General features: G+C 41.8%; 1 protein-coding gene and 1 pseudogene across 1 annotated transcript in view; both read left to right on the forward strand.

Moving 5' to 3' along the window:
* KAT2B (lysine acetyltransferase 2B) overlaps window positions 1-15,646 on the forward strand; it is a 103,123-nt gene that overhangs the window by 15,688 nt on the left and 71,789 nt on the right. The window lies entirely within an intron of this gene.
* On the forward strand, window positions 12,919-13,187 carry LOC132365256 (small nuclear ribonucleoprotein E-like; annotated as a pseudogene).

Genomic DNA, 15,646 nt, shown 5'->3' on the forward strand with positions numbered 1-15,646 from the left:
TTCAGAGACGCTTCTGCTCTGAATTACCTCGCCGGTTATCTAGTCTCCCCTTCCGATTCTGTTTTCACTCTCAATTCCAGGCACATTTGATCTCCTGAGGGAAGACTCCCTCCCCCACTCCCACTTCATTCTTTTCACTTGTACTAAAAGTCACCAAATTTTAAGAATCCCGGTTTCCAGTCGTAACTTTACGGTGTCTGCTGGCTGTCCGTGGGCAGCTGTGTCAGCTGGAAGGATTATCACACAGTGAAGAGAGAAAAAGTGTTCACGTCCCAGAAAGGATTCCTTAGCCCGTTAAATTTAAACTGTATATGGAAAGCTCACGTTAATCCAGGGAGAGGAGAGAGGTGTTAACACCCACACGCCCGAGACCATCTTTTTCCTTTGCATCTTTGCTACTCCAAGTGTGGTCCTCACCTGGGAACTTTTTCGAAATGCAGCATCTTGGGCCCCGCCCTGGCCCTACTGATTCTGAATCTGCGTTTTAACAAGATCGCCTAGGTAATTCAGGAGTAAAGTTTGAGAAGCACTGCTGCAAATCCCACGAGCATTATTCAGACTACTTCCACAGCAGTTCACTTCTAAAGGGAACATTTATTGGAATCACAGCTCATACAGCAGACTCTGGGTGTTGCTGCTGTTTTAAAATAGGATTAAAAGAATTTTCTTCCGGAAGGAATGCATGCACACAGTTAAGAGCAAAATTCAGACTGCTCGCAATGGTGGCCAATGAAAATTTAGACACTCACCCCAGCCTTCCCCAGCCCCAGGCTCACTCCTCAGTCCCTTGGACTAATTTCCAGAAATTGTTGGTCTCCCCTCCGCCACCCTCCTGAGGCTGCATCTTACATTTTCTACTAGAATTCGAGGAGGGGAACTAGAGTCACTGTACAGAAATCCATTTTCGATTCTGATGAGGCTCGAATGAATTTGTAAACAGGCCAGAAAACTGCATGGCAGCAGGTCAAAGGTGTTGGGTGAGGGAGTCTGAAAGGAACGCCAGCAACACGGCTTTATTATTAGCAAGTTTTAATTGTTTCACACTCTCCACTAATTTTAAAAACAGGGCGGCCTACTTAATGACTTATTTCTGTCATTTGCTGTTTCTCTTTTGCTGGGACAGATTCTGCCAGCAGAGGTGTGGCCACCTAGATGCTCTGAGTTCTTTTGCTTTTTTCTATCTGAAAGGACAGAGGTGGAGACCCCCATGTGCTGGTCTTTTATTATGATGATGATTTTTAATGTAGCTTATTAAGCTTCTTTAATTTGTATTTGAGAAAATAAGCCTCAATTTTGGGACGCGCTTTGGGGAAACTCCGTAGAAGACTCATATTTGAAGTGATAATTTAATAGCAAGTTCTTGCCCTTTTAAAAGACAGTTTTATTGAGGTATCATTTGCATGCCATAAATTCCTCTGGTTTTAAGCATGCAATTCAGTGATTTTTAGGAAATTGAGTTGTACAGTCATCACCAAAATCCAGGTTTCCATTACCCCAAAAAAGATCCTTGTGTCCCTTTGCAGTCAACCCTGTTTGCACCCCCCAGCCCCAGACTACTAATTGACTTTCTATCTCTATACATTTGCCTTTTCTGGACATTTATATAAATGGAATTGTACAATACATGGTCTTTTGCGACTGGCTTCTTACACTTAGCATAATGTTTTTGAAGTTCATCCATGCAGTAGCTTGTATCAACACTTCATTCTTCTTTACTGCCAAGTAACATTCCAGTGTATGGATATGCCACATTTTGTGTATGAACCAGTTCACCAGTTGATGGACTTTTGGTTTCTTTCCACTTTTTGGCTAGTATGAATCACGTTACTGTGGATGTTTTCAAATCTGTTGGGTAGATACCCATGGGTGGGTTTGCTGGGTCAGGTGATAAATTTACGCTTAACTTTAAAAAGATTATTATTTTTTAAAGTTGTGGCAGAATACACATCACATGAAATTTATCATCGTAACCATTTTTAAGTGTACAGTTCAGCGGCACAGAGAAATTCACTACGTTGTGCAGCCATCACCACCGTCTCTGCTTAGAATTCATTTCATCCTGCAAAACTGAAACTCTGTACCCACTGAACAGTAACTCCCCATGGCTCTGTCCACTCATCTCCTGCCGACCTCCATTATTCTCTCTGTCTCTATGATTTGACTCCTTTTCAGTCTGTTGATTATGTTCTTTTGGTGCACAGAAGTTTAAAATTTTGATTAAGTCCTTTTTTTTTTTTTTTGCTGCATTGTGCGGTTTGCGGGATCTTATTTCCCCAACCAGGGATCGAACCCCGGGCCGCCTGCGGTGGAAGTGCCAAGTTCTAACCACTGGACCCCCAGAGAATTCCCAGTTAAATCCTATTTTTTGTTGTTGTTGCCTTTGCTTTTGGTGTCATATCCAAGAAGTCATTGCCAAATTGAATGTCATGCAGCTTTCCCCCGTATTTTCTCCTAAGAGTTTTATAGTTTTAGGTTTTATGTTTAGGTTTTTGATCCATTTGAAGTTAGTTTTTGTATATGGTGTAAGGTAAGGGTCCAACAATTTCATTCTTTTGCATGTGAATGTCCAGTTTTTCCAGCATCATTCGTCGAAAAGACTGTCCTTTTCCCATTGAATGGTCTTGGCACCCTTGTCGAGAATCATTTGACCATATATGTGAGGGTTTATTTTGGGGTTTTCTATTGGTTTAACTTTTTAAGAAACTGCCAAACGGCTTCCAAAGCAACTGCACCGTGTTACAATCCCCTCCAACAATGTGTGAGGATTCCCACTTTCTCATATCCTTGACAAAATTTATTACCTGCTCTTTTTTTTTTTTAAATTTTGTTGTGCTGGGTCTTAGTTGCAGCAGGCAGTCTCCTTACTTGTGGCTCAAGGACTCCTTAGTTGCAGCAGGCGGGCTCCTTAGTTGCGGCATGAGAACTCTAGTTCCCTGACCAGGGATTGAACCCAGGTCCCTTGCATTGGGAGAACAGAGTCTTAACCACTGTGCCACCAGGGAAGTCCCCTTACCTGCTCTTTTGATTAAAGCCGTCCTCGTAGGTGTGAAGTTGTATCTCATTATGGTTTTGATTCTTGACCTTTGAACATTCTGCCTTTGTCCAGCCTGAAACAGAGAGGTAGTAAAACGGAGTGAGGAAACCCTCCCTCCCTCCGCCCGACACACACACAACCACAGGACCAGTTATCTGCCTGAACACACTTAGTCCTTCTGCAGGGTAGACTGAATAAGCTCGGGCAAGTGTCTTAACATCTTAGCGCCTCAGCTTTCTCTTCTGAATAATGGGAATAATAAATCCCTTTCTCGAGACTTCTCTGGCAGTCCAGTGGTTAAGACTCCGAGCTTCCACTGCAGGGGGCGTGGGTTCGATCCCTGGTTGGGGAGCTAAGATCTCACCCGTGCCATGTGGCACGGCCAAAAAAAAAAATCGCTTTCTCACACAAGGTGAGGTACGAACAAGTATACAAGTGCCTTTTTTTTCTGGTGCTTAATAAATGTTGGATTCACAGTTTTACTGCCTACATTTCCCATCTGTGTGATTTTGCTGTGGGACAGCCCTGTCCCTGATTTAACTTTTCCAGCAAATATGACTTTCCAGCATTTTAAGCATAACAGAGCCCCGCTAGCAGCTTGGCCACCTCTCTCTGGTTCCAATGGATGCAACCCAAATATCTTCACGCTCTTGTCTCTCATCGACGCGGCGTGAACTGGGAATACCCTGCTCCCTTGTCTGCCTGTCCTCTGGGTCGTGATCACTTGTTTATCCGGTTTTGCTTCCTTCTCTTCATCCGTCCTGGCTTCTGTGTACCCTGACAAAATCTGGTGCATTCTCTTGACCTCTCCCCCCTGGATCCTGTTGGGGCAAAAACCATGTTTATCCTAGGCCTGTTTATTCCTAGCAATGAGGTGGCCTTTCCTTTCTCGGTGCCGCCACGTCTGCAGAGACTTGCCCCCGGGTTGGGGGGGGGGAGGGGAGATGCGCTCCCCCTGGCAGCCTCCCCGCCTGTGCCTGGGTTGCTAGCTGCGGTGGTAATTGGCTTGGCAGTGCACGCCCTAAAAGGTTGTGCTGCAGCTGATACTTTGTTGAAGCTGCAAGGCCAACCCCCTTGGGAGTTCCCTGAAACAGCAGCTGTCTTGTCTTATTAAGGAGAGACATGGGAAAGGTGTTTTGAAGGGAGACGTCTTATCTCAAAGCACAGTGGCTGGGCCTGAGCATCTGGAAGGGAGATAGGAAGGCCAAGGCAGAGGGCAGGGTGGCAGCAGCTTGGGACGCTTGGCAGAAAATGCTTCGCTGGCAGTTGAGGATAATGGTTGAATGTTTTCCAAGGACATAATATGTCCCCTTCAGTAAATTGGGTAATAAGTCCCATACATATTAAAAATGTTGTGCACTTAGGTTCTTAGTGTCCCATGATGCTTGTACACATGTTAGGAAGTATTTTTCATATCCTACCAACATGAAAAATTTAGAAACAAGTGAGCAAAATCGAGAGACTTCCAGATACCTCAATGGGGTATAACTTTCATCAATTAGAACCACTTAAGAAATATGGGGACTATTCTATGCCTAAGCTGTTAGGGTCCATAGTGAAGACTTGGGTTTGAGGGGGGTGAATTCCCTTTAAACTCTAGTACAGCAGTGTCACCAGAAGTAGAATGTGAGCCCACATCTGTAACTTGACATTTCCTAATAGCCACTTGAATTTTTTTTTTTAAATTTTCGTTGGAGTATAGTTGATTTATAATGTTGTTAGTTTCTGCTGTACGGCAAAGTGAATCAGTTATACATATAGATGTATCCACTCTTTTTTAGATTCTTTTCCCATATAGGTCATTACAGAGTATTGAGTAGAGTTCCCTGTGCTATAAAGTAGGTCCTTATTATCTATTTTATGCCACTTATATTAACTTCCTCGGGCTGCCATAACAAATGATCACAAACAAATGGTCAGAAAGTTCCTTTAATTCAGTTCTGGAGGCCAGAGGTCTGAAAGCAAGGTGTCAGCAGGGCCATGCTTCCTTTGAAGGGTCTGGAAAGAATCCTTCCTTGCCCTTTCTAGCATCTGGTGGTTCCTGGAAACGCTTGGCCTTTCTTGTTTTTGTTTTTGTTTTTCCCCGCGACTTTTGGGATCTTAGTTCCCCGACCAGGATTGAACCCACACCCACGGTAGTGAAAGCGCGGACTCCTAACCGCTGGACCGCCAAGGAATTCCCCTTCCTTGGTTTTATAGTTGTGTCTTTCCAGTCTCTGCCTCAGTCTTCACATGGCATCTTCCCTGAGTGTCATTGACTCGGTTTCCAAATCTCCCTCTCTCTTTTCTCTTATAAAAATACCAGTTATTGGTTTTAGGGCCCAGTCTAAACCAGGATAATTTCATCTCAAGATCCTTAAGTAGGACTTCCCTGGCGGTGCAGTGGTTAAGAATTTGCCTGTCAATGCAGGGGACATGGGTTTAAGCCCTGGTCCGGGAAGATCCCACATGCTGCGGAGCAAACTAAGCCCATGCATCAGAACTACTGAGCCTGCATGCTGCAACTACTAAAGCCCACGTGCCTAGAGCCCGTCCTCCGCAACAAGAGAAGCCACCGCAATGAGAAGCCTGCGCACTGCAGCAAAGAGTAACCCCCGCTCGCCGCAACTAGAGAAAGCCCGCGCACAGCAACAGAAACCCAGCACAGCCAAAAATAAATTAAAAAAAAAAAAAAAAAAGATCCTGAAGTAATCCTATTTCCAAATAAGTTCCCTTTGTGAGGTTCCAGGTGGTCCTAAACTTTGGGGGGACACTATTCGACCCACCACACCACATTAAAAAAAATGAGAGAAAACAATTCCATTTCATTTTTTATCTAATATTCCAAAATATCATTATAACATGTAATCAATATAACAGAATTCTTAACGAGATATTTTAACATTCTTTTTTCCCCCTTGGACGCTAAGTCTTTGAAATCCAGTGCATATCTTATAGTTACAATGCATCTCAACTTGGACTTTCTCTGAGGGCTGCGTAGCGGCTTGTGGCTGACTGCCATGTGCCGGCCAACACGCTGACAAAGCTTTTATGCTTCTCAGTGTTTTGCCCTGTACTTTCGCCCTCTCTCCTCTCTCCTCGCCCTCCCTTTACCCTCCTCTTAGTTTAAGAAATAAAAACCTACTTTGTAAAAGCTACTGGGTCCCCAAGACTCAGTGGAGGAGGCCGAGTTAGCCAGTTTTGAAAGAAAAGTCCTTTATTCAGTTACCTTTTTAAGCTTCGGGGTTCATTGTTGTACAGCTTATTAAGCACTTCTATCACAAGTGGCTAAAATAAATGTGGTTAATATTTGGGATGTAACATTTTTTACTGAGTAGGCTATTGGGAGGAATCTCCCTGCCATGAGATTTGTGACCCACCCCTTTAGCAGCCCCTCCATGAACGTGGCATTATTCTGTCCTGTTAAGACAAGAAGAGGCACAAACTTTCCTTTCTGGGCTGATTGCTCTGAGTCTTTTGCAATCACGAAGTTAAGATTAATATCTCTAAAAATCTGTATTGTCTTCTCCAAGAGTTGCAAGCGTGTTACTTTTTGGCTTGAACCTCAGTGAGGGGAGGGGCTAGTTTATAAGCAGCCCCACAGGGAGAAGAGTTTTGGATCCTTGAATTCTTAAATGTGGTCTGTGATAAGGAGGCGGTTTCCACCCTCCCTCACACAACTGATGCATACTGAGCCTCTGTTACTGTTGTTGGAATCTCTCCGGAATTATGTTTTCCCTTCAGAGGAATCAATGTTAAAGAAAATTAGCAAGCAACCCATGAATATGAATACCACAGAGAAGAATATAGAGTACAGTGGGAATGTCCCTTCCCCTCCCCAACTTTTGCGCCATCCCCCATAAGTATGTATCTGTCTAGGTCCTCTGTATACCCACCCACATTCATATATATATATATATATATATATATATATATATATATATATATATACACACACACACACACACATTTTTTTGGCTGTGTCGCCTGCCTTGCGGGATCTAGTTTCCCCACCAGGGATCGAACCTAGGCCCTTGGCAGTGGAAGTGCAGAGTCCTAACCACTGGACCACCATGGAATTCCCCACATTCGTATATATTTAAATTGCTTATTCATTTATTTTTAAAAAACATACATCAGATTATGGTATATATTGTTCCGTGGTTTGCCTTTTCTGCCATTTACCGGGACCTAGAGAGGTTCCACATCAGCACAAATATTTAGCCGCCTTCTTTTTTTTTTTTTAAACCATATTTAAAAAAATTGAAGTATAGTTAATTTACAATGTTGTGTTAGTTTCAGGTATACAGCAAAGTGATTCAGTTTATATTGTACATACATACATATATACTTTTTAAAATAAACTTATTTATTTTTGGCTGCGTTGGGTCTTCGTTGTGGTGTGCGGGCTTCTCATTGCGGTGGCTTCTCATTTCAGACCAGACCACGGGCTCTAGGAGCGGGCTCCAGTAGTGGTGGCTCATGGGCTCAGTAGTTGTGGCTCACGGGCTTAGTTGCTGCACAGCATGTGGAATCTTCCTGGACCAGGGATCAAACCTGTGTCCCCTGCATGGGCAGGAGGATTCTTAACCACTGCGCCCCCAGGGAAGTCCCTATATTCTTTTTCATATTCTTTTCCCTTATAGGTTATTACAAGATACTGAATATAGTTCCCTGTGCTGTACAGTAGGTCCTTGTTGTTTATCTGTTTTATATATAGTAGTGTGTATATGTTAATCCCAAACTCCTAATTTATCCCCCACTCCCCGCTATCCCCTCTGGTAACTTTGTTTGTTTTCTATATCTGTGAGTCTATTTCTGTTTTGTAAATAAGTTCATTTGTATCATTATTTAGATTGCACATATAAGTGATATCATATGATATTTGTCTTTGTCAGAGTTACTTCACTTAGTATGATAATCTCTAGGTCCACTCATGTTGCTGCAAATGGCATTATTTCATTCTTTCTTATGCCTGAGTAATATTCCATTGTGTATGTAATATATATACATACACAATGGGATATTACTTTATATATATATATAAATATATATATGTATCTCACATCTTTATCCATTCATCTGTCGATGGACACTTAGGTTTCTTCCATGTCTTGAGTAAGCCTTATTTTTTTTTTTTAATTTGGTCACACCACGTGGCACGTGGGATCTTAGTTCCCTGACTAGGGTTCGAACCTGCCGCTTCCGAATGCAGCCCCTGCATTGGAAGCGCAGAGTCTTAACCACTGGACCTCCAGGGAAGTCCCTAGCCTTATTTTTGATAAAGGTGGTACAATAGTCGGTAGTAACAAGCTACATAATTTAATAAATTCTTCTCTTGATCAAATTTTAGATGGCATATATATGATATATATAAGATGACATATATATATATTTTGCTTTAATAAACAGCATACAAATATCATTGAGCACATGTGAATATTTCTGTAGGTGCCCTTCCTCATTGTGCTGTCGGGCCAAAGGGCAGGAACATTCCAATTTGACTTCCAAAAGGCTGCACCAGTGTTTCCTCCCACACATGTGTACGACGTGCATGTTTCCCCCCCAAGATGTCAACCTTTTGTTTTTATTTTTTGGCAAACTAATTAGCGTGAGGAAATATATCACAGGGTTTTTGTCTTTTATTTATTTATTTTTCTTGTTTTTGCTTTTTAAAAATTTCATCACAGGGCTTTTAATTTTTTATTTCCCCATTAATAGTTACTTTGACCACTTTGTACAGTTTTGTTATTAGCATTCATTTTTCTTGGAATCACTTGGATTTGCCATTTTGTTTCTATCAGACTGCCTTTTCAAATTGTTTTGTAGATGATTTATATATGCTCTGGATCTTAATACTTTGATTATGGGTTTTAAGTGTATACTCTCTCAACTGATCCTGATTTACAAAATTTATAGATTAAGGAGAATTGATATCTTTACACTGTTAAGTCTTCCTATCAAGAACAATGCATATTTCTTCATTTATTCATCTTTAGTAGACAGTTGTAGTTTTTTGAATATAGGTCTTACTCATCTTGAAGTTTTGTCCCTAAGTATTTGATGGCTCTTGCTATTAGGATCTTTTTTTTCCTATTACATTTTCTGAGTGGCTATTGGTGATGGAAAAGCTTCTGAGTTTTATGTTGCTCTTATATCCAGCCAGTTTATTAATTTCTTTATTAGTTTTGATAATCTTTAAGAATTGCCTACCAATTTTCATAGTTTTTGTGTACTACTAGTACAGTGTTGAACTCTGGGCATATTCAGGGCTTTCTTGTTTTGATGACTTTAATAGGAATGATTTTTTTTTTTGGCTGCGCCACGCGGCATATGGGATCTTAATTCACTGACCAGGGATCGAACCTGTGCCCCCTGCATTGGAAGTGCGGAGTCTTAACCACTGGACCACCAGGGAAGTCCCAGTAGGAATGATTTTATGTCTATTTAGTACAATGTTTGCTTTCAAGTTAATATAATTTTCTTCTATACCAAATTTGCTGTTTTTTTAAAAATCAGAAATTAATGTTGAATGCTTTGAAAAGCTTTTTTGGGCATCAATCGTAATTATTTTCTCTTCCTTTAATTTGTTAATGTATCAATTGATTTGTTTCAAATGATCTGTCTTTGCATTCCTGTAATAAACTTTAGTTATTATGTACTAGTCAAGATGCATGTTGTTGGATTGTATAGTGTCAAATTTTTTAAAAATATTTATTTATTTATTTATTTTGGCTGTACCAGGTCTTAGTTGTGGCATGCAGGATCTTTGTTGCAGCATGCAGACTTCTTAGTTGCAGCATGAGGGCTTCTTCGTTGTGGCATGTAGGATCTAGTTCCCCTTACCCACTGGGCCACCAGGGAAGTCCCCCTGTATTGTTGAATTTGATTTACAAGTATTTCATTTTTGTTTTTGTGAGGTTGAACTGGTGACTTTTTCTGTTTTTTTGCTCTCTGTATTTTGATTTACTGTTAGGGTTATACTGAATTCATAGAATGGTATGTGTTTTTTAATCTTTTTCTAATGCTTTGGCACAGTTTGCATTACCAATGACCTGGTTTCCTGCTGTCCAATATGGTAGCCACTAGCCACAAATGACAATTGAGTACCTGAAACATGGCTTGTTTGAGTTGAGATGTGCCATGTCAGATATCCCTTGGGTTTTGAAGACTTAGCATAAAAAACTATGTAAAATATATTACTTATAATATTTTTATACCAATTCCATGTTAAAATGGTAACATTTTAGATGTTATGAAATAAATTTATTATTTAAATTAATCTCACCTACTTTTACTTTTTGAAATCTGGCTACTAGAAAATTTAAAATTTTGTCTGTGGTTCACATAATATTTATGTTGGATGACCCTTGAGAGTTAACTAGAATGTTCCTATAAAACTATCTGGACCTGGGTCCTTTTTTAGGAGTAGATTTTTGACACCCTTTTCACTTCTTCTAGGATTGTTAGAAACTTTACTACTTATTAAATCAGGTTTGATAATTTATATTTTCTGAGGGAAGTCAGGAAGTCACCTGTTTCATCTAGTTTTTCAAATTTATTGGTATAAAGTTCTACAGAGTACTTATTTAAGCTATAAAATAAATCTGTAGTTTTATGTCTTTTCTCACTTTTTTCTTTCCCCCTTGACTAATCAAGAGTTAGTCAAGAGTTTGTTTAACTTAATGGTCTTTTCAAAAACCAACCGTTTATTATACTGGGTAGGTATATGCTTTTGTTCATTACTGAGGTCCTTAAATATTTTTTGCATTAATTTCTTTTGTCTATTTTCCTTGAGTTTTTTAAAATTTTCCTTGAGTTTGTTACTTTTTTTCTAGATTATTGAGTGGAATGATTAGTTCATTTATTTTTAATCTTTCTGTTTTTTTCCCATAAATGCATTTAAGGGTCTTTATTTTCCTTTATGTGTTGCCTTAACCATATCCCGTAGGTTTTGATATATTGTGTTCTTACTGAGTGATTGTGTATATGTAACCTTGCCATTTCTTTCTCTTCACATCCACTCTGTTATAAAAATGTCCACCAAGGTCACCCCATGAGCCTTTTGAGTGACTTCCTATTGTTCTCACGTGTGGTGGGAAGGGAGCTGATTGACTCTGCAAGGAGCATCACTTTTTTTTTTTTTAATATTTATTGAAGTATAGTTGATTTACAATGTTGTCTTAGTTTCTGCTGTACAGTAAAGTGAATCAGTTATACATATACATATGTCCAGTCTTTTAAAATTTTCTTTACCCATATAGGTCATTACAGAGTATTGTGTAGAGTTCCTTGTGCTATACAGTAGGTCCTTATTAGTTATCTATTTTACATATAGTAGTGTGTATGTGTCAATCCCAATCTCCCAGTTTATCCCTCCCCCCCTTCCCCCTTGGTAACCATAAGTTTGTTTTCAACATCTGTGACTCTCTTTCTGTTTTGTAAGTAAGTTCATTTGTATCATTTCTTTTTAGATTCCACATATAAGCGATATCATATGATAGTTATCTTTCTCTGTCTGACTTACTTCACTTAGTATGATAGTCTCTAGGTCCATTCATGTTGCTGCAAATGGCATTATTTCATTCCTTTTTATGGCTGAGTAATATTCCATTGTGTGTGTGTGTGTGTGTGTGTGTGTGTGTGTGTATATACACCACATTTCCTTTATCCATTCATCTATCGATGGACATTTAGGTTGCTTCCATGTCTTGGCTATTGTGAATAGTGCTGCTGTGAACATAGGGGTGCATATATCTTTTCAAATTAAGAGTTTTGTCTGGATAATGCCCAGGAGTGGGGTTGCTGGATCATATGTATGAGGGGCATAACTTTTCATTTGTAAGCTGTCCAATCTTTTGTTCAGTAAGAGCTGTGATTCTCTAGTGATTGGGGCCAGTATCCTGAAGCTACTTTCATTGGCTGCATCCTCTTCAGGTCCTTGCTTTAAAGTATTAACTGTTGTAGTTCATCATGACTTACAGAGCTCTTGTTCCAGCTCATCCTTCACCTAACAGGGCACTCCTAGCATATTACCATCATCTTTATTACCACTTGTGTTCACTCTAGTGCCTACCCACATTCATTACTCAATGCCCCCACCAGTCTTGTGAGATAGGTATTTTATACTCATTTTATAGCTTGGGAAGGTTAGGGAGGTTAAGGGGTTTACCCCGGGTTCATACAGTTAGTAAATGTTGGAGCTAAGATTTGAAACCACATTTATATCACTGTGAGGCCCACCCTTCTGACCACGGCTTTGATACTGTGTACTGTCACCTGCAGCCTTTCTACCAGCTTCAACCAAAGATGAAACATTTTGCTGACCGTGAGTTTGCCTCCCTTCCTTCCCCTATTGTTGCTGTGGGTTTGTCGAGGGCAGGGTGCTGAAGGGCTGCGGAGGAAGGGGACAAGTCCTTGCAGGAGGGCTCAGAAAGGACCCCTTCCCCAGTCTCCTGCCAGCCTCTTGTGATGGAGGATTGCCTCAACCTTCCCGGCTCCCTTTTTCCTCTGCCCCTTTTCTCCATCCCTGCCCCCTTGGCTCCTCCAGAGTCTGAGGAAGCAGTATATCATGAAAGAACATCCTAGTCCTAGGGCTTTGCTGCAGGAACATCCAGTCTCATTCTCCCAGGTTATCTGGGAAAATTTCCAGGAATCTCGTTGCTAAGCAGAGCTTCAGGAGGAATAGGTATGCATTACCTCTCTGATTCAATCCCAAAGTCTTATCTATTTTAGGCCAATGGTTCAACCTTTTGTTTGTAATTTAGGTTGAATTTTTAAGGTAAGTATTATGACATAAAAAAAGCAAGGGCAGACTTCCCTGGTGGCGCAGTGGTTAAGAATCCGCCTGCCATTTTTTTTTTGAGGTAGTGTGCGGGATAGTGTGGTCTTTGTGAGCTTCCACCATGGTGTACCGGGGCCAGGGCCAGAAGGTGCAGAAGGTGATGGTGCAGCCCATCAATCTCATCTTCAGATACTTGCAAAATAGATCTCGGATTCAGGTGTGGCTTTACGAGCAAGTGAATATGTGGATAGAGGGCTGTATCATTGGTATTGATGAGTATATGAACCTCGTATTAGATGATGCAGAAGAGATTCATTCTAAAACACACTCAAGAAAACAACTGGGTCGGATCATGCTAACATTACTCTGCTCCAAAGTGTCTCCAACTAGAAATGATCAATGAAGTGAGAAGTTGTTGAGAAGGCAATACAGTTTTTTTAGGTGTCCTTTGTTAGAAGTGTAGTTCTAAAGCATTTATTCATATTGTTTTGCTCACCTTTATGTTATTACCAGATGACAATAAATGCTGTGGAATTGTTTTTATTAAAATATTTACATTGTTTCCTTCTAAAAAAAAAAAAAGAATCCGCCTGCCAATGCAGGAGACACGGGTTCGAGCCCTGGTCCAGGAAGATCCCACATGCTGTGGAGCAACTAAGCCCGTGAGCCACAACTACTGAGCCCATGTGCCACAACTGCTGAAGCCCGTGTGCCTAGAGCCCGTGCTCTGCAGGGATTTCTTGTGTCTCAGTATCCAGGCCTGTGAGTGTCGTGCAGTGGGCACTCAGGGTTTGAAGAATGGATAGATGGCGCAGGAAAGAAAGCAGGAAAGGCTCGTGTTTTATCTACTCTTTATTTATTTTATTTTATTTATTTATTTATTTTTGGCTGCGTTGGGTCTTTGTTGCTGCACGCGGGCTTTCTCTAGTTGTGGTGCGTGGGCTTCTCATTGCGGTGGTTTCTCTTGTTGCGGAGCACAGGCTCTAGGTGCACAGGCTTCTGTAGTTGCGGCTTGCGGGCTCAGTAGTTGTGGCTCATTGGCTCTAGAGCACAGGCTCAGCACTTGTGGCGCACGGGCTTAGTTGCTCCGCGGCCTGTGGGATCTTCTCGGACCAGGGCTCGAAGCCACGTCCCCTGTGCTGGCAGGCGGATTCTTAACCACTGCGCCACCAGAGAAGTCCCTTATCTACTCTTTTCCTTCTCCTCCCTGTGCATTCTTCCCACCACCCTGCAAATGCAGAGAGAACCCACCCCATTAGCAGTGTCTTCTGAGCTAATCCAGTCCGCACACTGTGTGAACAGCAGTGGGGAGGTCCCATCAGACCCAAGCACATACCGAGGGGTTTCTTACCTGTGGACTCAGACCTTTTTGTCCAGCCTGTTTTGTCCAAGCTGATGGCTCTTCTCGTAGATGTGGAGTGTATGGGATTGATTCAGAGCACGCTGGCTTCTCAGCTTCCTGTAACGAGGAACTTCATGCTTAACTAGGTCACCGTCTCTCTGAGAATCTGGAGTGACAGATGCTGGCTCTGGTGGGTTTAATTCTGGTCTATACAGAGTTCCTGCCAGCTTTACTTCCTGCCCCGAGCCAGCCTGCCAAAGAAGGAGACTTAGGCTGTGTTTGCTAACCTGCCAAGATGCAAAATCCATCATGTTTGTCAAAAGCCAAAGGGGTTGCTGAGGACAGACTCCCAAGTCACATGATTCCGCAGCGTTCTGAACTTTAGTCCTTATCCAACTGACCCCAAACCCTGACATAAATCCTCGGCCTTACTAAGTTAGGAAACCCTTGACTAGGCAACTCGGCACATTTATGACAATCCCGTGTTCCCTCGGTGGGTCTCGGTGAAGGTGTTGGCGTTCCTTTCTATCCAGATAGCACAGATTGATTAAGTTCTGGATTGTATTAGGAATTATGGTGTTTCTCCGTGTGACAGAATGAATGCATCATTGGTCCTGGACTGAAAGTTAACAGAAGAAGGAAATAGGATGATTTGCTTGTGTAATTTAGGGACAGGTAAATGGATGGATTTTTTTTTTTTTTTTTTTGCCTTAGTGATTGCCATTAAAGAAAAAGAAAAAAGCAAGTGGGGATGGTTGACCCTCATGACTAAAGGAAAAAGTGAAAGAGAAAGAAATGAGTTTGGAGACACCCTGCCTCATGTCTTTGCGCTCCACTCCTGTCCCTGCTTCAAGCCTGGAGGCTTCTGTTTGAGAGGAAAGGAAGAGATCAAGTAACCAGGCTAAAGTCTTTATCATCGCCCGGGAGGCCTTATAGGATTCCCCGCCACGTCCACCTTACCTCGCTGTCTGCGGCTCTTTCCTTTACTTGCTGTGCTCTAGCCGTGCTGGCCTTTGTGTTGAGCAGACCAGGCATGCTCGCCTTTGCGCCGGCTGTTTCCTCTGCCTGGGATGCTCTTCCGCCAGGTCCCTAATGGTCAAGCCTTTGGTTGAATGCCACCTTCTCTAAAAGGCCTGGTTAAAATTGCACATTCGATCTCACTGTTCCCCGAACCCCCCTGTATCCATCGCTCCATCTTTCTTTCCGAGCACCGTCACTCTCTGACATACTGTAAGATGTGCTTATTGGTGTTGCCTGAGGACAGGCGGGATCTTTCTTCGTTCCCTTCCATACCCAGCAAAAGTACCCAGCCCATAGTAGGCCCTCAGCACGTACTGTGGTAGTGAGTGACTCGGTATGCATAATAGTCTTTGTCTGGCTTAGAATGTAGTTCTCCGAACTCAGCGTTTCTGGCTATCACTGTTTTCTCTTCTTAGGTTTGTCCTGCTCTCCTTAATTAACTTGTTTTGTCATCACTTTTCTTTTTCCAACCAAAGGCCTTTTCGGA

Source organism: Balaenoptera ricei, chromosome 4, assembly GCF_028023285.1.
Source record: "Balaenoptera ricei isolate mBalRic1 chromosome 4, mBalRic1.hap2, whole genome shotgun sequence".
Classification (NCBI taxonomy): Eukaryota; Metazoa; Chordata; class Mammalia; order Artiodactyla; family Balaenopteridae; genus Balaenoptera; species Balaenoptera ricei.